At 41.2% G+C, this 5,823-nt stretch overlaps 2 pseudogenes; both read left to right on the forward strand.

The window, feature by feature from the left end:
• On the forward strand, positions 1-1,131 carry LOC100945735 (annotated as a pseudogene).
• Positions 1,132-4,234: 3,103 nt separating this feature from the next.
• On the forward strand, positions 4,235-4,398 carry LOC111728666 (annotated as a pseudogene).
• Positions 4,399-5,823: the final 1,425 nt, after the last annotated feature.

Here is a 5,823-nt window from a genome sequence, read left to right on the forward strand (position 1 = left end):
ATGGAGGTAAAACCACCGCCCGGTAGCCCCCAGCCGGACTCCAGCTGTTGCTGTCCCCAGCCGCCGGAGGGAGGAGGGCCATGATCCAAAGGAACTAGAGCAGTTGAGAAAACTGTTTATTGGTGGTCTGAGCTTTGAAACTACAGATGATAGTTTAAGAGAACATTTTGAGAAATGGGACACACTCACAGATTGTGTGGTAATGAGAGATCCCCAAACAAAACGTTCCAGGGGCTTTGGTTTTGTGGCTTACTCTTGTGTGGAAGAGGTGGATGCAGCAATGTGTGCTCGACCACACAAGGCTGATGGGTGTGTTGTGGAACCAAAGAGAGCTGTATCTAGAGAGGATTCTGTAAAGCCTGGTGCCCATCTCACAGTGAAGAAAATTTTTGTTGGTGGTATTAAAGAAGATACAGAAGAATATATTTGAGAGACTACTTTGAAAAGTATGGCAGGATTGAAACCACAGAAGTTATGGAAGGCAGGCAGAGTGGAAAAAAGAGAGGATCTGCTTTGGTAACTTTTGATGATCATGATACTGTTGATAAAATTGTTATTCAGAAAGACCCCACTATTAATGGGCATAATTGTGAAGTGAAAAAGGCCCTTTCTAAACAAGAGATGCAGTCTGCTGAATCATAAAGAGGTCGTGGAGGTGGATCTGGCAACTTTAGGGGTCAGGGAGGAAACTTTGGAGGTGGTGGAAACTTTGGTGGGAGAGGAGGATATGGTGGTGGAGCTGGTGGCAGCAGAGGTAGTTATGGAGGAGGTGATGGTGGATATAATGGATTTGGAGGTGATGGTGGGAACTATGGTGGTGGTCCTGGTTACAGTAGTAGAGGGGGCTATGTTGGTGGTGGACCAGGATAAGGAAACCAAGGTGGTGGATGTGGTGGTGGAGAAGGATATGATGGTTACAATGAAGGAGGAAATTTTGGAGGTGGTAACTATGGTGGTGGTGGGAACTATGATGATTTTGGAAATTATAGTGGACAACAGCAATCAAGTTATGGACCTATGAAAAGGGGCAGTGTTGGTGGAAGAAGCTCAGGCAATCCATATGGTGGTGGTTATGGATCTGGTGGTGGAAGTGGTGGATATGGTAGCAGAAGGTTCTAAAAACAACAGAAAAGAGCTGCAGTTCTTAGCAGGAGAGAGAGCGAGGAGTTGTCAAGAAAGCTGCAGGTTACTTTGAGACAGTCGTCCCAAATGCATTAGAAGGACTGTAAAAATCGGCCACAGAAGGAACGATGATCCATAGTCAGAAAAGTTACTTCAGCTTAAACAGGAAACCCTTCTTGTTCAGGACTGTCATAGCCACAGTTTGCAAAAAGTGCAGCTAGTGATTAATGCAATGTAGTGTCAATTAGATGTACATGCCTGAGGTCTTTTTTAAAAAAATAAATAAATAAAGGTCTTGAGACCATGTACTTTTTTTTTTTTAATTTATTGTTGGGGATTCATGACACCATGTACTCTTAATAAGAATTTTATTATGTGTCTATCTCATGTTACTATATAAACATTAAAACCATATATTTAAGCCATCATACACATATCATTTATTATTCACTTGTGAAACTAATTTTATAACCATACACATTGTAAATTTCTGTTATAGTAGATGTTTCATCACCACTATGGGAAGGGATTCTTTTTAAAATAACAGTAAATCCTATTGGTGTAAGTCCTTTGATTTGTTGTTCTCAAACCAAGAAAACTTTTACATTTTTTGTTTGTTTGTTTTGTTTTGCAATTTTTGGCTGGGGCTGAGTTTGAACCTGCCACCTCCAGTATATGGGGTCAGTGCCCCACTCCTTTGAACCATAGGTGCTGCCCAGAAAGCTTTGACATTGAGCAAAATTATTTTGTCATTTTTAGATTTTATGTTATTTTTATGTTATACGTATATTTATGTTATATTTAAATTTATGTTATTTTTGTTTTAATAGGATTTCTTTAGATTCAATGTTTCAAATTAACATATTTTATTTTACAAAGAAATTTCTTTTTTAATTTCAGAATTTAGGGTGTGCATATTTTGTTTAAATAGTTTGTATGGATTGAGTCAATGTTATATACTCTGTAAACATCTCCAGTCATTAGAGAAATACAAATCAAAACCACAACAAGATATCACCTAACTCTAATGAGAATGCCTCATATTAAAAAGTCCCAAATAATAGACGTTGGTGTGGATACAGAGAAAGGAACTCTTATACACTGCTGATGGGACTGCAAACTAGTGCAACCTCTATGGAAAATCATATGGAGACACCTCAAAGAACGTAAAGTAAAGCAGACCTATCATTTGATACCCAAAGAAAAAAGGCCATTCTGTAAAACGGACACCTGCACTCAAAAGTTTATAGCAGCACAATTCACAACCTCAAAGATGAGGAAACAACCCAAGTGCCAATCAATATATGAACAGGTTAATAAAATATGGTACATGCATGGAGTACTGCTCAGCCATTTAAAAAAACCCAGCAAAATCTAGTATCTTTTGTGATAATCTGGAAGGAATAGAAATTCATTCAAGTAAAACATCACAAAAATGGAGAAACAAACACATGTACTCAATACCAGATAATAACTGATTACCCAACCCTTCATTGCACATATGGAAGTAAATCTCAATGAAAATCAAGTTGGAAAAGAAGGGAGGAGGAGTGGGTAAATTCATGTCTATTGGGTACAGTGCACACTATCTAGCCAGCCCAATTTAAAAGGAGAGAGAGAGAAATGCTGGGCTCCACAGGGGGGCAGTGAGGGTTAATGAAATAACATCAGTAATCTATTTTGAGCAGAAAGGAAAAAAAAAATGCTATGACTATGTCGAGACACCTAGCACACTGTCACCGTTGCCACACGAAAGAAACAGGCATGACACAGACAGAAGTACAAGCTTGAAAGAGGTGGGCTAACCATAAGTGCAGTGTAGCTCCCAACCCCCAAAGTAGCTATTTATTGAGATGATTCATGACTCGTGAGGGGAGTATTAGATAATGACTGCATGCTTAAGGATTGCCACAGGTTCAGGCTCTCTCCAGACTCCAGAGGATGTTTAAGTTTTAACACCTGCAGATGAGTCGCCCGAGGATCCCGGCAAAGCTGCAAAACAACTTGCCAAGAGGCTAACCAGCTCTCCGTGTCTCCTCCATTTCCCCCCCTCTGTCTATTCGAAGTCATTTCTGGACAGGCAAGAGAGAAAATTTGTCATTGATTGCCGTTGCCCTCACCAAGGAGCTCTTCTTCCTGCTAAGCAAAGAATTACAAGGGCACATGAGTTAACAAATTACCGCAGTGGAAATAACCCAGGTTAAGAAAGAATTCCAGTTTTTGTGACTGTGTTACTCAAACCAGGCTAGGCATAGGGGAGACATGCCTCCTTTGTGCTAATCACCACCCAACTATACGCTTTGGGCCAACCCGTAGGGTCAATGACACTTGCATAGGAAGTATTAACCAAAACCCAAGTCGTCTGTCCATTGCACCCATTTTGAAATAATAGGTAACAACAAGCATAGAATGTTAGGTGGGGAAAGGGCTGTACTGATGAACTCAGACCCTTTCAAAGCCAAAGTCTGAGGGAGCAGTATGTTTATAAGATGGGAATGGGTGGAAGGTAAAGATCCGGTGCCCAACTGAAACAGATACAAGCCCAACAAGTAAAATTCTCTCACTTTTGCTGACACCAGTGCAACTGTTACCAGGAAGAAGTCTGCTGTTTGAAGTCTTTGTTGTTCGTGACCTCATTAGAGCCCAGAGGATGCGTTCTGAACTTACCTGGGGCTTCCTATCCAGCCCAGAATGATGGAACCCTGTATCAATCTTCCCTCTCTGAATAGAAGCTCTAACTGCTGTTTAGGGTGAAAGGACACTGACTGCTCCTAACTGCTTTGTGCTGAAGATGGACAGTGATACGGGGGAGGCAGTTAGAAGTCCTTCAGAGGAGGTTGATCCGGGATTTCTTTATTATGAAATTGCCCAGGCCCATGAAATTAGGGTCCTTTGTACATCAATAGAAAAAGTTAGCGAAGGCAGATTCATTAAAGTGAATCTGCAGCAAGGTTTCCTGCTCCTGTTGAGGCTTAATCCAGTAGGCTGGTAGCCAGCGTTTCTCTTGTTGTTCTGTAATGATATAAGCAAAACCTCAACCCCAATGTAGCACATCACCAGGTTTCCATTCAGACATATCAGAGTTTCTTTTTAATAGAAAATAGGTTGTTGTAGCTTTGTGCAGTGGCAGTATCATACCCAGTGAGGTTTATCTGAGACACGATTATTGCTAATTGAAAATAGGTTGCTGTATTTGAGAAGATAGTGGACAGATGAGAGATGTCCAGTAGTGTTCAGCAGCTGTCTTTCCATCATTCCTGAGATTCAAAAAGTTAAGAGTGAATAGAGCTCCGGTAAGAATATACCTAGGACTATCGTTCAAGGGGAGGATACCATTTTCCCCCTTTCTGTTTATCCAGCATATCTTTTAATGTTTTGTGGTGTCGTTCAATAATGGCTTGTCCTTGAGAATTATAGGGAATACCATGAGAAAGTTGAATGTTCAAAAAAGACAGAAAGGTACTTATTTTGTGAGCAGAATGAGAAGCTGCATTGTCAGTTTTAGTAGACTTAGGGAGTCCCATGATATTAAAGCACTCTAACAAATGTTGAATGACATGGTGGTGAGCCCTTTCTCCAGGTAAGGCAGTGGCCCAAGAAAAACGAGAGAAAGTATCTATGATTCCATGAACATATTTCAATTTACCAAAGGATGAGATGATGGTCATGTCCATTTGCCATATTTGATTTGCTGCTTCTCCCCTAGGGTTGGCTCCCTCATGAGAGGGAGGTATGTGTATCTTTGAATAAGAAGGGGAATTAGAGAGAATTTGCTGTGACTGAGTTTTTGTAAGATGAAATTTCTTTATTTTTAGACAGAGCCTCAAGCTGTCCCCCTGGGTAGAGTGCTGTGGCATCACAGCTCACAGCAACCTCCAACTCCTGAGCTCAAGCGAGTCTCCTGCCTCAGCCTCTGGGACCACAGGCGCTCACCACAATGCCTGGCTATTATTTATTTATTTATTTTTTTTGGTTGTAGCTGTCATTGTTGTTTGGTGGCCTGGGCTGGATTCAAACCCACCACCTTAGGTGTATATGGCTGGCACCTTAGCCACTTGAGCCACCGGTGCCCAGCCATGATGAAATTTCTCATGAAGCATTTTTGCATTAGCATGTGTGTAAGAATGAAACATAGAAGCTTCTTGAATAGTACCAATAAGAGCTTGATCTATTTTGGAATTTAATGAGGTCATTGGACCCGGTAGAATGATGTGTGCTCTAATATGAGTTATATATACAGTGTGAGTACAATATCTAATGACTCTCTGAATAGACCAAGAAAAAAAAAAAGAAGAAATCTCATCAGTATAAGTGATGGTTGCTGTTTCTACCTCTCTTCTTTTTTTTTGAGACCAAGCCTCAAGCTGTTGCCCTGGGTAGAGTGCTGTGGCATCACAGCTCACAGCAACCTCCAACTCCTGGGCTCAAGTGATTCTCCTGCTTCTGCTTCCCAAGTAGTTGGGGCTACAGGTGCACCACAATGCCAAGCTATTTTTTAGTTGTAGCTGTCATTGTTGTTTGGCAGGCCTAGGCTGGATCCTAACCCACCAGCTCAGGTGTATGTGGCTGGCACCTTAGCCACTTGAGCCACAGGCACCAAGCCACTGTTTCTAACTTTCTAACAGCAAAGCAGGCATACTGAGAATCTGTGACCACATTTATAAAACAATGAAAATCTTGGAGCAGAATAAAAACAGCATA

This window comes from Otolemur garnettii, unplaced genomic scaffold (genome assembly GCF_000181295.1).
Source record: "Otolemur garnettii isolate 467f Iridium unplaced genomic scaffold, OtoGar3 scaffold00177, whole genome shotgun sequence".
Lineage (NCBI taxonomy): Eukaryota > Metazoa > Chordata > Mammalia > Primates > Galagidae > Otolemur > Otolemur garnettii.